Source organism: Brachyhypopomus gauderio, chromosome 12, assembly GCF_052324685.1.
Source record: "Brachyhypopomus gauderio isolate BG-103 chromosome 12, BGAUD_0.2, whole genome shotgun sequence".
Taxonomy (NCBI): Eukaryota; Metazoa; Chordata; class Actinopteri; order Gymnotiformes; family Hypopomidae; genus Brachyhypopomus; species Brachyhypopomus gauderio.
In genome coordinates this window covers 13,023,576-13,043,734 of record NC_135222.1, presented here as the reverse complement: position 1 = coordinate 13,043,734, position 20,159 = coordinate 13,023,576, and the positions used below count along the sequence as shown (strand labels likewise).

General features: G+C 41.6%; 1 long non-coding RNA gene across 1 annotated transcript; it reads left to right on the top strand.

Moving 5' to 3' along the window:
• The first annotated feature begins 5,601 nt into the window (after positions 1-5,601).
• On the top strand, positions 5,602-9,399 carry LOC143528496 (uncharacterized). Its single transcript, XR_013134480.1, has 3 exons — positions 5,602-5,822; positions 7,248-7,329; positions 8,320-9,399. It is a non-coding gene; the product is annotated as an uncharacterized LOC143528496 (long non-coding RNA).
• Positions 9,400-20,159: the final 10,760 nt, after the last annotated feature.

The following is a 20,159-nucleotide window of genomic DNA, read 5'->3' as shown; positions in this document are numbered from 1 at the left end:
ATTTCGAACACATCATTTATATCTAAGATCATAGAAAAAGCTGTTGCCCAGCAATTATGCCTATATCTGCATAGGAACCACATATTTGAAAAGTTCCAATCTGGCTTTAGGCCCCATCACAGTACTGAAACAGCATTAGTCAAGGTAACAAATGATCTCCTCCTTGCTTCAGATCAAGGCTATGTATCACTGTTAGTGCTCCTCGATCTTAGTGCAGCTTTTGATCACAATTGATCATAGGATCTTGCTAAAGCGGTTAGAATGCTGGGTTGGAGTCTCAGGCACAGCCCTTTCATGGTTTTATTCTTACTTGACAAATCGCCATCAGTTTGTAGAGCTCAATAATATTCTATCCAAACATACAATATTTAAATATGGGGTCCCACAAGGCTCCATCTTAGGACCACTATTATTTACATTATATATATGCTACCATTGGGCACAGTTATAAACAAACATGGTGTCAATTTTCACTGCTATGCAGATGACACTCAACTTTACATATCAGCCAAACCTGATGACAAACTCAGTTTAGGAAAAAATGAGGCCAAAACAGAATTGAAGAAATTAGGAAATTTAAAGAGATATTAAATGCTGGACGTCTCTAAACTTCCTCCAACTAAATGAGGACAAAACAGAAGTTCTCCTTGTGGGCCCTAAGGCCGCAAGACAAAAAATTCCAGATCAAATGCTTAATCTTGCAGACTACCCCATTACACCTGGCACAGTAGCCAAAAACCTAAGCGTCATACTCGACTCTGACCTATCATTTGATAAATACATAGATAATACTACTAGGATAGCTTTTCTACATCTCCGCAACATTGCCAAATTAAGAAATGCATTATCACAGGATGATGCAGAAAAATTGGTGCATGCCTTTGTTAGCTCTAGATTAGACTACTGCAATGCAGGATGTTCAAATAGGAATCTAAATAAACTTCAAATAGTTTAAAATGCCGCAGCCAGAGTTCTGACCAGAACTAGAAAATTTCAACATATTAGACCAGTCCTATCAGCCCTGCATTGGCTCCCAGTTAAATTCCATATTGATTTTAAAATTCTATTATTACCATATAAAGCACTGCACAGGCTTGCTCCTGAATACCTCCAGGAACTTATTTCCTACTATGAACTCCCACGTCAACTAAGATCACAGGGTGCTGGTCTTTTATTAGTTCCACAAATTAATAAGGTAACAGCAGAGGGAAGAACCTTTTCTTATAAGGCCCCCCAGCTTTGGAACAACCTTCCAAAATGCATACGGGACTCTGACACAGTCACAATCTTTAAGTCTAGGTTGAAAACCCACCTATTTGGTTTAGCGTTTGATAATTAACATCCCCCCTTAGATAAAGGTACAGATCCAGGGGTTCATAGACGAAGGGTTTTATGGTAGACTGGGGCGCTGGTGCTGTCGTCCTGTCACTGCTCGTGGTCACTCAAGTTTGTTGATAGTGCAGTGGATGGATGCCATTGTCTCAGAATGCCCCCAAGCCTATGTTACCTTCTGGTTCTGCCTTTTTTAGCTAGGCTGTAATAGTTTAACTTAATGCCGGAGTTGCTGCCACACTCCAGAAATGTGTTTAATTTCATCTGTCCTGTATATGTCCTCATACAGAGCTAATTTTCCCTGTTTTATTTTTTCCACATAGCTGCCCACCTGCTCGAGGAAAAATGAGATGAGGAGACCCAAGCAATTCATCCAGTGCCAGCCACCTACTGCCTGACCGGATGAGCCTACACCATGATGGACATTACTACAGTTTTTCCTTTTCTTTATTTCTTTATGATTAAATTGTTGTTGATGTCATGGTGACCGATGTCAGCCAGAGGAGGATGGGTTCCCCCCCTGAGTCTTGGTTCCTCTCAAGGTTTCTTCCTCATGCAAAAAAAAACTATGGAGTTTTTCCTTGCCACTGTCGCCCTTGGCTTGCTCACTGGGGGCTAGGACTCGGCACTTGTAAAGCTGCTTTGTGACAACTGTTGTAAAAAGCGCTATATAAATAAAATTTGATTGATTGATTGATTGAATCCCTAATGAGTAAGCCAAAGGGCGACAGTGGCAAGGAAAAACTCCCTATGATGGTGGGGAATTAACTGCAATAAAGAAAATAATAATAATAAATAAAGAAAGAATTGAGACAACAGTACAGCTTTAGAAATGCAATAACCAATAACATCTGTACTAGATAACTTCTTGAACAAAATAAGGTTCCAACAAAATAAGGTTCCACAGCTCCGTGTTCCTCGGAAGCGGAATATGTAAACAATGCGCATGAGGGCATCAAAGAATGAATCGAAACTAGCTAGCGGTGGTACGCTAACGACAGCTAGCGTCGCCACAGCGGGCGGAAATTATCATACAGTTAAGCCCGCCCACTAAGACGGAAGATATGATTGGTCAATTTTGCTGTCATTTGAAACTGGTATTGTGCTGAATTATAACTGCCAGGCCCTCTGTAAATGAACAGCGGGCATCACAGTACTGATAGGGGGAGACACAAGCTCACAGGCTTCCACTTAACCCCTTATCTTCCAACACAGATTGAATAGACACGGGTGAATAATTTATTTGCTTATATTTTTGTAATTGTTTAGATGTCAATTGTCAAACTGTAAGTAGATAAAAAAATTGGATACATTATATATATTTGTTTTAAGAATATTTTAGACCCTCTGAGAGGGCGTAGAGGGCCCTGACGGTTCCCCACTGGTCTTTTGTAACCATAAACAAATGTCTCACATTTGCTTTTTTGCCCACTCCTCCTTGCAAAGCTTCACCAGTTGAAAGAGGTTGGAGGAACATCTGGTGTGCACCGCCCGCTTCGGATCTTACCACAACATTTCTATTGGATTGTGGTCCAGACTTTGACTCAGCCAATCCGGAGTACAAATCTTCTTTCTCATAAGCCATTACTTGGTTGTTTTGCTTGGAATGCTTAGGGTTGTTGTCTTGTTGCACAATCCATTTCCTTCCCATCTTCAACTTCCAGCCTGATGACAGGAGATTCTTGCCTGGGAATTGATGATTCCCCAGATTATATGGAGTTGTCCAAGTCCGGAGGAAGTAAAACAGGCCCAGACCTTCATATTTCTTTTCATTATATGCAGTGCTGACTTGAAAACATGGCACCTGTGATTGTGGCCAATCACTACCAATCTATGTATTGTACCTATATCTATGATGTACCAATCTATGTTTTATTATTCTTATCCAGTTGTACTGACACATCTTCTTTGTTCTGTATTTAACTATGTACTGTATTTTAATTAAACTTTGAGGAACTCTTCCCTGTCTATAATCCTGTCTATGAACCCTGAAGGCTATGTCTAGAGATGATTTCAGGAACCTTAGTTATGTTAAACAGAACACAAGTAACAACCTGGTGTCATGGTACGGCGCCCCCCTACCGGTCGCCTCCATATACAGCGGCAATAGTTGTTGTTTTTGTTGTTGTTGTGTTCGTCCCTCAGGTGGGCGGAGCCCACGATCCGTCTCACCTGAGGGTCGTTTGTTTGCCTATATATATGTCTTGTCTTTGTACCAGTTGACCGCTGGTCAATATATCCTTCATTTGAATCAATGTCACGGGTTTTTGCTTTGCGCACTTTTTCTATTAAACCATACATTTTCCCTGAGATTTGGTGTGATCGCTTCCATTTTATTTTGCTCACCCTGCCCGTCACACCTGGAAGCTTGGTTGTCATTGTGGTGCGGGTCTGTACGATAATGATTAGGCTGGTTTTAGCTATGAATTTAAGAGCATGTTTATGATTATATGTGCAAATCATTTGGTGTTTTGACTGAAGCAAAGGTTAACTTTTGAAAATGTAAAACTGTACAGCAGTAAAAGGGTACTCCGAGGCTGTCAAATCCTCTTGTTCCTGTCGTACGGGCAGATACAGTAAAAAGCCAATTCTCCCGGTGCTGGCAACGTAATTGAAGCGCTCTCTGGCAAAAGTTCAAATGGGCAACTTTGTTCTTTCTTGAGAGTCTTGAGAGTACTTCTAGCAACTCTCCCATGAATTTACATTTACGTTTATTGAGTTTTCACTGAATTATACTGATTGTAGATGCATGTACATTTATCTCCAGATGCTGCAAGGGACATCTGTTTTGATGCCATACACTTCTGGGCAGAGTTGCAGTCCCTTTGTAAATGTCACCACCTTTTCCTGATGTCCTCAGATGTCTCCTTTCCTCTCAGCGTTGTTGATCTGTGTGCTATACACCTTGGCCCAGCAGTGGTTTGGTTGGTTTCAGTAGATTTAATCACTTTATCACTGTCATCTACGTGTATAGGCAAAAGCATTTCTTCATTGCAAGGCATTTCATCATTATCAACAGTATCAGCATGTGTTAGCAAAAGCATTTCTTCATTGCAATGCATGAGAAAAGTTTGTCTCCTATCTGACCCTTCACCAGATCGTCACCAGTCAACCCCTCCAACCATCCCCACCTAGACTTTGCCAAACTTGCTTCTCACGTTTTTCCAGTCTTTGTGCCCCTTCCAGTCCGTTATCTTTTCCATCGCCCGTCATCATTTGAACCATGGCTAGGTATGTTTGATGCCTTTCTTTTTCTTGCTTCTGTGTCCTGTTTACTCACCCTCTTCAGCTGGTTTTCTGCATGGGCGGCGTGTTGCGCTATCAGCTCTAGCTTGGCTGTTTCCCAGGTTATGCAAATGTCTTTCAGTTTCTCCGTTATCTCCAGTTTCAGTCCGTTGATAAAGTTATTCCACAAGTGAGTTTCATAGAGTGTGACCGGCCCGTCGTTGATGTTGTCGGGCGTGTCTATGCCACAGTGATCGTCATGCACCTGGATAAGCCGATACAGGTAGTGTTGTGCAGTTTCTCCATCACCCTGCTTGCAGTTAGCAATGTTGGTCATGTCCATTTTAATGGGAAAAGCATCGTATACTGCCGAACACAAATCATGTAGCATTTGCTGGTAAGGCACGTTACCTGCATGTGTCCACTTTGTGTTGGTCAGCTGTCTGTTTTCAGCTGGCCAGTCCATCCGGATCTTTGACACATCTAAGAAGAATGGGGTTTTTGGGGAGGTGGGCTAGTGCACTATAGACCCCTGTGGTGCGACCTAAGCTTTTGTCCTTAATGGCTTTTTTTCTCCTTACATTACTTTTACTGAGCGTGGCCAGTAAACTGGCCAGTTGGTAACACTCAATGAGTGTATTCATAGGAATGAACTTGATAAGATCACGATTCCTTACAAACAAGCTAACATTTCATCACTGATGGGGGATTATCAACAGAAGCACAAAGATGTGAATTTATGGATAATTGGCAACATATGACATCACCAACATGCACATTAAATCAAAAGATATGGGCATTCCTGTATATTTGTAAATCTGTTTAAAATATTTAGTTTCGTTTGGTCTACTAAAACATCTACACACATCTTTACAAAAGCATCTACACACAACTTTACTAAAAAGTTTGCACACTCACTTTGCAAATTCTCGTTACTCTTTTGCATAAAGGTTCTGAGCTTCTGAACCTTTCTGTTGGTTATTGTTTCTTACATGCCAACATGTGTTTGCATATAACTTTGAGTTTCTGTTTGCTTGTCCTTTGTGGACTTTCCTCTCGTGTACAGATTTTTATGGTATTTGTCTCGCATGTTCTGTATTTTTATTTCTATTGTACTTTTTTGTTCACTTTTTTGTCCTTTTGCCTTCCCGTACACTGAGCCTAAGAGAGAGTGGTCTAGAGTTTTACCTGAGGTTTCTATCTGTGCCTGGCTCATCTAACTGTTCTACATGTGACAGAGGATTGCACCACCCATCAAGGTCAAGGTAAACATTTTTATCCCCAAAGAGGAAATTTGTTGCACAGCAAGCAAATATCATCAATAAGGCTCCAACCATTTACAAACCAAACGACAAACCATTTACAAACCAAATGAGAGCTTTGTCTGTTGTCAGTAATGTAAATAAAGGTAATAATTGTTCAAGCTTTACAACATTAGTAAATAATTAAACTTAAAAAAATTACTTTTGTATTTATATACAGTGCTGCCTGAAATTATTCATACCCCTAGCATCAGTTATCAGTGTCATAGCTGTAGTTATCAAAGTCAAAGTCAAATGAATGTTTATAGTGCTTTTTACAACGCATGTTGTTACAAAGCAGCTTTACAAGCTCATGGTTCCAGATCCGTAATGAGCAAGCCAGGGGTGACAGTGGCAAAACTCCCTAGGTGGGGAAAAACTCCCTAGGCTGGGAAGAGAAAGAAACCTTGGGAGGACCAATACTCAGTAACCCATCCTCCATTGGGTGGCCCAGCTAGTAGAAGTCCATATTTATAGTTCTAGTTCTATTTCTAGTCCATATTTATAGTTCTATCAGTGTTAACTTATAGCTGTAGTTATCAGTTACTTTATTTCAACTGTTGAGAATTCTCTTCACCTGACATTGTCTCTCACCCCCTCTATGCTATCCACAGTAGTATATTCAAAACTCATTAAACAGCATGAGATTGGTCTGAGGATCATGACTGTATGAGACTTAAAGTCTCAAAGTAGAAGACCCTAGGGCCAAGAAAATACTGTTGTGCTGTTGAACAAGCTCTAATATCATATTGAAGTTATCTAAATAATTTAGCAAATTTGAGTAATAGTTTTAGTTCTGAGCAATTGTGATCTAAACCATTTCACTTCATCTAATTTTAATAAAATCATGTCTCATGGGTTTTCAGTTGGTGCACATTATTCATTAAATGCCCATTTTCCCCTGTTACCCTGTATGATTGCTTCCTTTTTATTTAATAAATGCAATAATCAGTCAACTGTCAGAAGCCGCCAGTCTCCTTTATTTTCTTTGTTTGTGGTCTTGTGGTAAGTGTTTGTCTGCATGATATCTGCTTGTTATATGTGTTGAATTGTTATATGTGTCTGTATTGAAACAGAGGTGGAGTTGGTCTCCACTCATTCAGCCATGTTTAATGATTGTCTGTGTTGTGTACTTTGTGACACAGCAGTGACCGCATGAGCGCTCCCCTCTATTGTTTATCTGATCTTGCACACTTGTCTTTAGTTGCCTTGTCCTAACGTGTGAGTCTATTGTTTAAAGTAAATACCCACAGCAGGGCTCCCCCTTAAATATTTTTGAGGGGGTGCTAGTGGGGTTGTATGTATATGCATTTTGTACAACTAATTGTGTGTGTGTGTGTGTGTGTGTGTGTGTGTGTGTGTGTGTGTGTGTGTGAGTCTTTTGAATAGGTGTTTCTCCCCAGAGGTGGAAAACGGTACTCCTGGACTGAAACTAACACGTAGTCATGTACAATGTAAGAGGAAGCAGTGGGTGAGTATCTGTGTATGTTTGCTTGCGAGTATATATTTGTGCATGTGTGCCCACATGTATATTGGCATGTGAGTGTGTACACGTGTGTGTACAATTGTTTCACTTTATTTTAACATGTGCGAAATAAAAATATAGTAATTTGAGAGCCACACGTGGCAGGGACTTCGACACTGAACAAAAAGATTTGCATGAACCCAGGCAGTAGAAGTGTTGCACACTTTGTACAACTGCTCACATAGCTCCCCCATTGGTCAGAAGTTGGAATTACATTACTCTGACATTACAACCACAGACACTTTAACAGTTTAAAACCTCAAAGCTGTTTACATCCCTCAGTGCTGATGAGTCTTGTTACAGTGAGGTAAAAATGTATATTTATTACAGTTTTTTCAGTCGCTAAGATCCAGTGGTATTTATAGTGCCGTTTTGAAAACCACTAACTTATGTAGCCTATCTATTGACCTGGTGCACTAAACCTAACGCACATTCTCTGCCTCATTTAGCAATTCTAAAACATACTTTTTGCAAAACAGTAAACACATTTCTCTATATTAGACACATCAATTAAAACTGAAAACCATGAGTTTCTTCTGGAAAACACTGCCTGGAAAACTGCACTGTCACAGGTGAAAACACTTCTAGCTAAGCTTTCCAAATCAGAGTATGGTGCCTATAAAGAGCAAATCTTGGTTTGCATAACAATGGAGGCCAATACTGCACAGGGCGGATGAGGTTGAGGAAGAGCATGAGCAACCTTCATCGATGAGATCAGAGACACTTTCGTTGACCATGTGGTCAACCATGGGTTGAGTTTTCGGGAGGCAAAGGGTCCAGCCTAACCTGAGCTGCTACACTGTATTACTGCATTACTGAACTCACAGGCCTGAACTGTGTATATCACTGTAGGCGTACTAATGTAGTCTAGTTTACCGTAACTTACAGTAACATTTCATTTCATGCTGAAAAATTGTTCACATCATGTTTTTACAGAACTGCTAGACTACCCCTTGCGGGAGAAGAAGATGGCTATTCACCCCTGAACAGGAAGAGGCCATCGTAAACAGCCTCAAACCCGTCAAGTCAAATAGCAGCATACTATTACAACAACTACAAAAGCCCATTATTACTGATGACATCACTTTCAGCAACATTCATTCAGTGACCCTATTCGCATTGGGCCATCTCCTGAAAATATATCAAATACATATGAAGTAGCTATACAGGGTACCATTTCAGCACAACTTATCAAACAACCACACTATGAATATGGAACATGTGCAAGTATGCTTTGTTATCCTCTTACAGTAATCATACTTTATTTCAATGTCCTGTGGCATGCAATATTGAGTATGTTATGCCCATTTCATACCGCGATACAATACTCTTATGTTTGGTTTCAGAGAGTAATGGAGCTAGATGTTGCTGCAATGGAACACACGTTCCTTTACATTGATGTTTTTGTGTTGTGTGTTTTGTGTGTTGTGTGTGGCATTGGCTGCTGTGTGTTACATTTTGACAAAAGGAGACAGACATACTGTCAGAAATTGGGTCATAGCAACTACAAAAAACTAATTTATTTAACTGACGATAAAGATATCATACAATAGATTGTAGTCAGTGTGTCATGTCTTCAGAAACACACTGTTTGAAAGATCTGCTATGAGGGCAAAGAGTGTGTGGCCGTACTCACCAGTCCCTGTAGTTCCTACATCACCATTAATGCTAATGATTGTGTCATTAGTGTTATTAGTGTTATTACATGCAGAGCGCCCAAATCACATGTTCATGAACTTACTAATGAGCTCAAATCCACTAACCTCCATATGGTAAGTCCATTAATGACACTAAATATTTTTAGAGCATTCGAGCTACACATGTTTTTCAGTTTTTTCACATCGCTATCAGTGCTGGTTTTATCAAAATACACAATTCACAAACCCACTCACACAAACCGCAAAATGTTGGGCATAATGAAAAACACTCTTTAGAAAGCTTTTCCATTGTGACGCACAGACGGTGCAAGCACGCAAAAGTGAAGGCTTACACAGGCATGAACTTTAGACAAAGACGAGCACAAGACACTGTGCGAACGCACATTAAATAGGTGAATTACACAGACCCACGTGACCTCGGGACAAGGCACAGGTGATACCACGAACACGCTCACAGACGACCCACGCCCACGTAAGTACAAACATGGACATAACGACACACAGACAACGTAACGGCACGCCCACAGGGAAGGGTCCGGAGCTGTCACCGTGACATCCATAATACTAAAATAGTTCAAACTGTAGAAAATTCAGATTGTTCACATGCTCAGAAATATTATATACACACACATGCTGCTGTTATTTATTTTTTCCACACGTGACATCGGTATCGAGGGCACAGAGGGTGAGGGGTTTTGTTTAATGTCTCCATTATCCATGAAGACAAACAAATACAACGTAAAGGGTTGTCATGGCAGCCAGTGAGGGAGATGAGTGCAGAGGAGCCGTTAGACATAAACAATGTGCCGTGCAGGCAGTTAGCGTCTTGTAGGTGTTGTATTGCATAGCAATGTGCAGCAGGGAATACAGGGAGCTGCGAGCTTAAATAACAAACTCAAAAGTGCAGACAGGTGTGCATGGTCTCAATAAGTGGAAGAAAAACTGTTGCAAAAAAGTTGCAAGTAGCAAAACTTGAGAGCCTGCCTCGAATTTAGCCTCTTGGTGAACTTGAGGTATTTGAGGTTTTAGTGGTCAGTGATCACTACGAAGGAGTCCTTCACTCCCTAGTGCTAGTGCCTCCACTCCTTGAACGCAAGCTTCAGGGTGTGGAGCTCTCGATCTCCAACTCTGTAATTGTGGTTGATGGGTGTGAGCTTCTTGGAAAAGTAGACAATGGTTTGAGCTCTTCTCACTTGCTCATATTTTGAGAGAGCTCTGCCTCAACTCCTACGTTGGACTACGTACCTTCACCAAGAGGGTGCATTGGGGGTCAGGCTGCTGCAGCACTGGGGTGGTAACAAATGTGACTTTAAGACATGTCTGGGGTTTTGCCCATTTGCTAACTGCCTCTACTTTGCTTGGCTACATGCCCTGTTTAATTATGTATCTGTCATGTGGTCCTGCCTCCCCCCTGTCAGTCATGTCTTTTGTTTTGTTCTCTGTGTTTGAGTGTCTTTTATTTTGAAATTCCTAGTTGTCTCTGTTTTCACACCCCTGCCTTGTTCTCTGCCTCTCGTTATTGTTTTCAGGTGTGTCTTGTTGGGTTCCTTGTTTAGTCAGTGTATTTAAGTCCTGTGTTTGGTGTCTATTATTGCAAGTTGTACGGTGTAGTTGTGAGTATTGGTTTGTGTCAATGACTTTTGTGATTCTTGCTTCTTTTGTGTTAGCTTTCATGTCACCTTTGTTCTTTGTATGAGTTGTGTTATTTTTGTTAGTCATTTATATTAAACCACTTAAAAGCTGCATATGCGTCCCACCTGCTCAGCCAAATCTGTTACAGTATCCTAGGACTATTACCTCAGTATCCTAGGACTATTACCTCAGTGATGTGGAAACTTGCACTTCTCCAGCTTGCAACAGAGCCTAATAGAGTGCACAGGACTGCTTGCATGTCATGCAAATGTTGTTCATAGGGAGTTTTTCCTTGCCACTGTCGCCTTTGGCTTGCTCATTGGGGATCTGGACCCATACGATTGTAAAGCTGCTTTGTGACGTGGTGTTAAAAAGCACTATATAAATTTGACTTGTTCCAGAGATGCGGAACAGATCAAACGCCTGGAAGAGGGATGGAGATGTAGCGATTCCGCAAGGCAACATGGTATCCTTAGTGCCCTGTGCACGTGCTGCAGGCCATCTTCCACTCATCCCCTTCTCTAATGCAGATGAGGTTGTAGGTGCTGTATATATCTAGTTTGGTGAATTACTGCACTCCTCTGAGCTGCTCCATAAACCATCCAAATGTATGTGTAAATGAAATATGAATAGATGTCCAACAAATTGCAAATGTAAATGGAATTATTGCATTTGAATTTTGAGCTCAAAGTTGCTTGTATGAGTGGAACATGTAAATGACAATTTAGGATTGCCATTTTGTGTACTACATTTTAAATTTAATTCTGAGACTGATTTATTTTGAGAGTTAAGCAAATAAAATGGCGCTGGCTTTAAACAACAGAACAGCATGGCAGTATGTTAATGAGCTGTACTGTAACAAATTACATTTACTTCGTTACTGTCCACCACTGCTTTTCAGTGACTGTTTAAATTAATTTAGCTTGTTCTATCCTTGGCATACTTATGTGGCATTATCTTAGATGTTTCATTCCTTTTGTTCCCAAAAAGGAATGGAGGAAAATGCATTTGAATAAATGCAAAGCATGACAGCCAGTCAAAGGGTGAGGCTGAGACAATACTCCTTCCCAAGGAGTTCGGGCTGACCAGGAAGATGTGATAAATGGGGAGGCAAGTGTACTTACTGTAGGCTATTGGCATGCAAGAAAACTTGCAAATTTAGTCTAATAGAAATGGGGAAGTGGATAGGTGAAGTCATAGCCACACATTTTGTTCTTATGTACAATTTTAAGAGGGTAAGGAAATAAATACAATACAATTTGGTATACATGTATTTACATGTACCTTTTGCATATAAAAAAAATAATTTATCCTGCATAGTGCTATTGAATTAATGCCCAACAAAATCCTTCACTTAAATGTATAAAGACCAAATCCTTGTGGTAAAATTCATCAATCCACTATTAGCATAATTGTGAATAGCAGAAACAAACCTGTGGAGTCAGAGGGGCTATGGGACTGTAGACCTGCTCTGATAGTGAGTGTTCTCTAGTTTTCTTCATTCATCAAGGTCCCTCCAAACAAAACCAACCACGCAGATCATCCCAGAACTAAACATATCAATACTAACATAAAATAACTAATAAAACTGTAACTGTGAACCCTCAATTTTTCTTCAGTGTGTCATTTGCCTACAATTAACTTGATGGCTACATCAATAATACACAGCCAATGAGGTTCAAAATGCCACTATTTGTTTCAGTGCTAACTGGCTGCATGTGTCTCTTCTGCACATCTTTCAGAAGGAAAATGTTGCCATCTAGTGGCCAGGAGCTCTTGCTGTGAACAATATCATATTCAGCATTTAGGGAAATGTATCTTGTTTCAGTTAATGCTGCTGTGCTCAGTTTTAATGTATGTGTTCTTTTGTTTGGTTTTGTGTTATGTTTTTTTAATTTCATTTTTGGAATTGCTGTGTTCATTATATTTTTGACATGATAAAGGGAGAATAACACTTGGTATGTAATCACAGGGTATTGGCAATGCTTCGCAAAGTACATTTGAACCCGACGGCTATAAATAGGCAGCGTAATGAGTCGATAAAAAAACATCTTCAGAGGAAACCATAGCAACGCTAGAATGAGGCTATGAAAAACATAGGTCCTGGTGGCCAGGAAGAGAATTGCCATTGCAGACACTAAACAACAATTTGTCATGCACATATCTGCCTTAGCCTGCTGTGCTACCAGTACCATCCACAGGGTTCCCATGGGTCCTTGAAATCCTTGAAAGTTTGTGAATCTGAAAAAATAAGTTCAAGGCCCTAGAAAGTTTTTGAAAAGGGCATAAAAGACAGCAGTCATTGAATGTTCTTGAATAGTTTAGCGTGTTTGAAATTTCACATTGATGAAGACCGCGGGCAAGGAATAATAGGGCACAGTTGGTAGGAAGTCAATATTTACAAAAGATTGCTATGAAAAATATTGTCATGATGTTTTAAATTTCTCATCCTTTGTTGAAAAATATATGATAGTTGTTATAAAGATTTTAAAAAAGTCTGCAAAGTGATTCCTTTAGCATTGATTCAATTAATCAAAAATGTCATTTTATATTCAGAGTTGACTGTTTCGATGCCCTTGTTAAAAGTGAATGACTGTAACTTAGTTGACTTCAAGTGTAATAAGATTATCACTGATGGTATGAGACAAAAAATATAATAGAGATTCTTTCAAGAAACATTCTAATACAAATTATAAAACCACAGTGGCATGTCAAATGGCCCATATCTTCTAAAGTAAAAGAGACTCATTTCAAAATAATAAATAAGACATATCCTGTAGCCATGTTTCTTGAAAGAAGATTTAAACTTGATTTGGAGTCATGTACCTTTTGTAAGTCAGAAGATGAATCCCAGGAGCATTTGTCTTTCATGTCAATATTCAAAAAGTTTTTGCATGGACACTAGAAACTGGATTAATCTCAAACTTAACATTCTTTCTTTTGATACCCTTTTACTTTATGCGGAAAACTTAAGTTTGAATTTCTCTGATGCCATAAATGTAGTCGTACTTTTAGCTAAATACCACATTCACTACAGTAAGTGGAGTCGCTAAAAGCCTTCTTTTCTCTTTATGAATGAATTCATATTATTCTACATTACTTGGAAAATGCTCGAATCATCTCACACCAGATTTCTCTAGAAATATATAGTTCTAATCTCATTATATGGATTTGCTCCTCTGTTTTATGTATGTACTGTATGTGTATATGCATATGTGTATAATTGTTACTATTATTATTTGTCTACTGTCAATGTGTCATTATTTTGCCAGCACAAGTTCATTTAAAATGACATTGATTCTACAGGGCCTATTCTGACTTTTACTGTAACGCGGGAGTACAGTGTGAATGGTGGACCCAAGCAGTGGCGCAAAAAGGGGGTATGCAGCGTATGCAACGCATAGGGGCGCTGCACTAGAGGCCCCCCCCCGTCAACAACTTTCATTTGCCAACTTTTGTTTCGTTTTTTTCACTCACCGCGGCACAGCAACATGTCCGCTCTGTGTACAGCCGGGACCAGCTGATTGCACTGAAGCCGGCTGACATAGTGGATTTTACAACACAAATCCCGGCAGAGTTAAACGTGAGATCGCTGGTGAATAAAATGGACGAACTTACAGCATTAAAAAGGAGTCAGAGGTAGTACCGGGAATGAAGTTTAATGTACTTTACATGGCTACACCAGGACAAAGATGAAGGAGCAGGTGGTGGATCTAAGATGGAACTAAGCACCCTTGACCCCTGTGTCCATCAGTGGGGTCACTGTGGACACTGTCGAGGATTACAAATACCTGGGAATGTACATAGACAATAAACTGGACTTGGGTAAAAACACCGAAACTCTCTACAGAAAGGGCCAAAGTCATTTCTTCTTTTTGAGGCGTGCAATAACAACGTATAGCAGATAGTTTTAATATGTGCAATACAAAACGTGCAATAACACTGATCACTTCACCACGGCTTTGCCACTTTCCACTGACTTTGCCACTTTGTTCTTATTATACGTTTATAGATGTGTATATGTAGATTTAATAGATATATTTAACATATTAAATGTTAAATATATCTATTGTTAAATATATCTAAATGTTAAATATATCTAAATATTTAACATATATATATTTATTTATATATATGGAATCGGGCAACTGCAACATCTGCAATTTCTCCTTGGGAATCAATAAAGTATTCTGATTTTGATTCTGATCTCTTGTTCTTTCAGCTGTGGCCTGTGGTGTGTCGTTTTCCAGTCCACCACAGGGTCCACTTTTACAAAGCGCTGCCCAGTAGGATTTTGAGCTGTGTCTGTGTTAGTAGGTTTTATTATCAATAGCTATGGCGATAAACACTTCTTGAGCCTTTCCTACAGATGTACATTGTAGCAAAAGTGTCCACACTTCTTTCAACCAATTTAATGCAACACACTCGAAAGCATCAAAATACAAATCATGTTCAGTCGGAGTCAGACGAGACAAAGACACAGACATTTCAACTCTCTTAGCTTCCAACTCCAGCTGCCTTACCCGGACTTCCTTATCGGTCAGTATTTCCAAGGCACTAACATTTTGAATTTCCAGCTCAAGCTCCTTCAAACTCAGCAACAGAGCAGGATCAGAAGTACATTGTCACGGTGACAGCTCCGGACCCCTCCTTGTGGGCGTGATGCTACGTTGTCTGCGTGCCGTTATGTCCATGTTTGTAGTTCCGTGGATGTGGGTCGTCTGTGAGCGTGTTCGTAATCTCACCTGTGCCTTGTCTCGTGATCACGAGGGTATGTGTTAATCACCTATTTAATGTGCGCTCACGCAATGTCTTGTGCTCGTCTTTGTCTAAAGTTTGTGCCTGAGTGAGTGGCTTATTGAAAGTGCTTGCACTGCCGCGCTGAACTACACATTTGTCTATATTAAACATTCTGTTGCACTACTCTTCGTTCGTCGTGCCTGCCTCCTTCGACCATCACATACATACTGTCAGAGAAGCAAACGCAGTGCCAGGAGAACCAAACATGGCTTCCACCTTTGCTTTCACCACAGTCACATATTCTTCCTCGACATTATCTACCCGACACAGTACAAGTTTGCTCCTGCAAAACACATCAGACCAACCTATCTGTCTCTATCTCTATCTCTCTCGACTTCTCTGTAAAGACGGGTCTGCAAGTTGTGCATGTCTAAGCTGTTCTCTAGTGGCACAAAGATCCACACCAACTAAATCTACAGATTTACGATGACTGCTCTACACATTGGGCTTGTCTACGTCAGACTGAAGATGGGGAAAAATCCTCCCAAAATAACTCGAGTAAACCAAGGACGCCAGGGGAAGAGCTGAATCTCTCGCTAACAAGGTATAAAAAAAGGGATTTCCCAACCCAACAGATAAACCTGATAGAGAAGGAGAAAGCATAGGAAAACTTGAGGCAAGCAAGAGAGAGTGGCACAGGAGTGAGAACACTCGAACAGACAGGGTAAAGCATACAACCTCCAAACGGAGATAGAGATAGGGTGGTGAGACACACAACACAGACGGATACCGAGAGACACAGGCTGAATATTAGCAGCAACAACTATGAACAACTCAGCAGAATAGTAGAATGGAAATCTCTTTATTTAGAATATGTTAGGCCTAGTACACATTGATCATGGTATGCTTTACATGCTTGTAGTCTCTCTCTCTCTCTCTCTCTCGTTCTCTCCCCATTTCTAGTAGTACATTTTGTGTGTAAGCACTCCTTGTGTATTGAAGGCAGACAGTCCTGAAGGTCTCTGGCCTGTAGATAAGGGTGTGCCTGTCGTCAGAATGGTATATCTGGTAGACCAGAGGAACAAGGAGGCCTTGGCCCGAGGAGGGGGAGGGGTGATGGGGTGGTACCTCACCGCATCACCTCAACTCATGTGGGCCACCAATGAGACTTAACATGCTTAACTCATGTCACGGAAGTATGATGTAATCATCTAGCATAGGGGTTCTTAACCTTTTTCACTGTGCAACCCCCTTTTAGGCTCCAGTAAATTTTGCGACCTTAGTGTGATGGTTGGGCCTGAATTGAAGTACAAAGATGTTCCATGCGCGGCTTAGGAGGGCTCAGGAACAGTCGCAAATCATCTTCAATGTTGAGGCGGGCTCTGTATTTGCTTTTTAGACATGTAAGCGCAGAAAACACAGATTCACAGAGAAATGTTGATCCAAAAGGGATGAGCTTTTCCAACGCCATTGAACTCAGTACTGAGAATTCCGTGAACGGTGAAATCCAGAATTCAGGCAGACTGCGTTCTGTGAACCTCTGTTTCAGCGCTGGGTCAGTGGCCAGATCAATCGGCGACTCTTCCATTTCAAGAGACAACCCTGTTTGCTTTGCAGAGAAAGGATTGCGTATCCATTCTTCTCTTGCGGACACTGTACTGTTTTCAGGAAAATACTCCTGAAACTGAGTCGTCATTCCATCAAGATGAGTCTGAATGAGCTCACACATCTCAGCCTTACAAACGTCCCTGCTGTTCAAAAACTCCTCCAGAGTAGGAAATGCCTCAAAGTTTTCGTTTTCCAGACGAGATTTCAACAAGCAGTTTCCTGATCCAAGCCTCAAGCTTGTCAGAAAGAGAGAAAATGGATGTGGTTTTCCCCTGTAGTCCTGCATTTAACTCATTGAGCCGTTTGAAAATGTCAGCCAGGTAAGCTAGCTGTGCAAGCCATTTTTCTTGAGAAAACCTAACATCTAGCGGCGAGCTTTTCTCCATTAAAAATGCCCTCACCTCATCACGGAGCTCGTAAAGGCGACTCAGCACGTTACCCCTGGACAGCCATCGCACTTCACAATGGTACAAGAACTGGTGGTGCTCTGCTCCCATTTCTTGACAGAGAATTTTGAAAAGTCGTCCAATTGTAGCACTCACCTTGATGGTATTGACAGCACAAACAGCTTCATCCATTACGAGTTTGAGATCAGTGGGCATTCTTTTAGCTGTGAGCGCTTGTCTGTGTATCATACAGTGAGTCCACAAAGCCAGCGGCGCAACAGCCTGGACTTTTGCGACTAGCCCACTGTGTTTGTCAGTCATCGCTCGTGCGCCATTTGAGCATATCCCCACACAGTTGTTCCAGTCAATGCCATGGTCACGTACATAAGTTTCCAGCAAAACAAAAATATGTTCACCAGTTGCTCGCCCAGGGATGGGACTACAAAACAGAAATTCCTCACCAATTTCTTTTTCTTCGACAGATCTTGCATAAACAAGCAATTGTGCCTCTCTAGATACATCTGTAGTTTCATCAAGTTGCAAAGCAAAGTATACGCTTGATTTTATCTTGTTGATAACTTGCTCCTCAACATCTTTGGCCAAACAGCTAATGCAGTTAGCCACCTTATCATTTGAGATTGGTATTAGAGCTAGCTGGTCCTCAGCACTTTTCCCACACATTACTGAAACCGTTTCTTTGGCACACAGTAAGAAAAAACTCTCACCTAGTGTGTGTGGCTTCCTAGTCTTCGCAATCCAGTGTGATATATTACGAATGATGCCTTCAGAGCATTTTGGTTAACCATGGTGGCTTTCTGGAGTGCATGCTATTGTCCTCTTAGCTCATGCAGTTTACGTTTGAAAAACTCCACAGGTTTTGATTGCAAACTCGAGTGCTTCGTCTGCAAATGGCATAGCAACTTGGAGGGCCTGAGACTTTCCTTGGCTAGCACTTCGCCACAAACAACACACTGCGGTCGTGCATCCTCTCCTTTGCTTGTCTGCGTAAATCCATATTCCAAATACTTTTCATCATATTTTCTCACTTTCTTCGTTTTTTTCTATTATGAAGTTCCTGGAAGTGGGCGTTTTGCATCCCCACTTTCAGTTCGACGTTCTAAAAAACACTCCATGTTAATTTTCACTAGAAGCTGAAAAAAATAACGCCTCACTTGTCAGTATTTGTGATTGTTTGCACAAGGACATGCACAAAACAAGCCAGTTGGGTTGTAAACATGCTAACCTAAGTTAGGCTAAGCTAAGTTATGCTCTCCAGAACACATGAGATTGACTGTTTGGCGAAACTGAAGCAGTCATAGATTATTTTGTTAGTTGATAATTTGATCATGTATACTTTTGGACATCATAGAAAAGAAAAGACTTGCTTTGGCTGGAGTTTATGTTGACTGGTTCAGTAGAAAGTTGAACTGTAAACTAGCCCAAAGAACAGCTACGAAGGACTACAAAGGACTCGTTTGTGTTTGTGAGTATAAAAAACAATTGTGGATAAGAGAATTCATACTAAATATCAACTGAATATTAGACTATGAACAGTATTTGAGCATTTAAGTACTGTAATACCACCTCAGCATCGTTTAGGTTCTTAGCTAGCATTGTTAGCTTAGCTAGCCTCTTGGACTCTTGGAACATCTCTTGGTCTATTAATAAATTCAGGGCCGGCCCTTCCATTAGGCGATATAGGCAAATGTGTAACGTGGCTCGTGCCACGGAGCGAGGAGACGGACACAATCGCTGAGAAGAGCAAGATTTATTAAAGGAGTTACCATCATCGTCGTCGCTTAGCCAGGCAGGGTCAATAACAGGAGGGCAGTCCGTAAAACAGGCAAACACGGGCATAACGAAGACAGGGGACACGAGTAACAGGCAGGAAACACTAACATGGTCAGGTACAACGAAACAGCAAAGAACAGTCAAAACCACAGCTCAAAATACCAGACAAAGGACAAGGGAGACTCAGGGGCTTATATACAAGGGACTGAAAACGAGGGACAGGTGTGAACGATAATACAGGGGCGTGGTAACAAACGAGGAATCACGAAGACAAACGAGCTGGGCGGGATAAACAGGCAGGGAACACAGACATGAGGGAACCCAGAGTGACAGCTACGAGAGGGGGCATTGCCCTACGTGACAGAACCCCCCCTCAAAGCGTGCCACTCCGGGGCACGCAAGGGCAGACAGGACAGGGAAAGCGGACACAGGACAGACCGGAGGTACCGACCGAGACCCGAGGACAGACCGAGGCACGGGAGGAGAACTGGACAGGACAGGACTGGGGACAGACACGGGAGTCGGGCCAGGGGACAGGGCAGAGGAGAACACGGAGGCAAAGACAGCATGAACAAAAGAGACGGGCACAGGCACAAGGTGGGTGACGACTTGGGGAACAGACATGGGGACGGGGACAGAGACGACACCACAGGAAACAGACACGGGAACAGGAACACAGACCTTGACAGACACAACCACGGGGACAGGGACCAAAACAAAACCAGGGACAGGACCAGGGAGCAGGGGGAACACGGGCAATGGAACATAAGAGGCACAGGGTGGAGCTGGGGGCACACGAAGTCCATGCCCAACAGAGGGCAGCACAGTCTCAGAGGGAACAGGCGGGGTCCGCTGGCGGGCAGCGGGAACAGGCGGGGTCCGCTGGCGGGCAGCGGGAACAGGATCCGGCAGGCGGGCAGCGGGAACAGGAGCCGGCAGGCGGGCAGCGGGAACAGGCGGG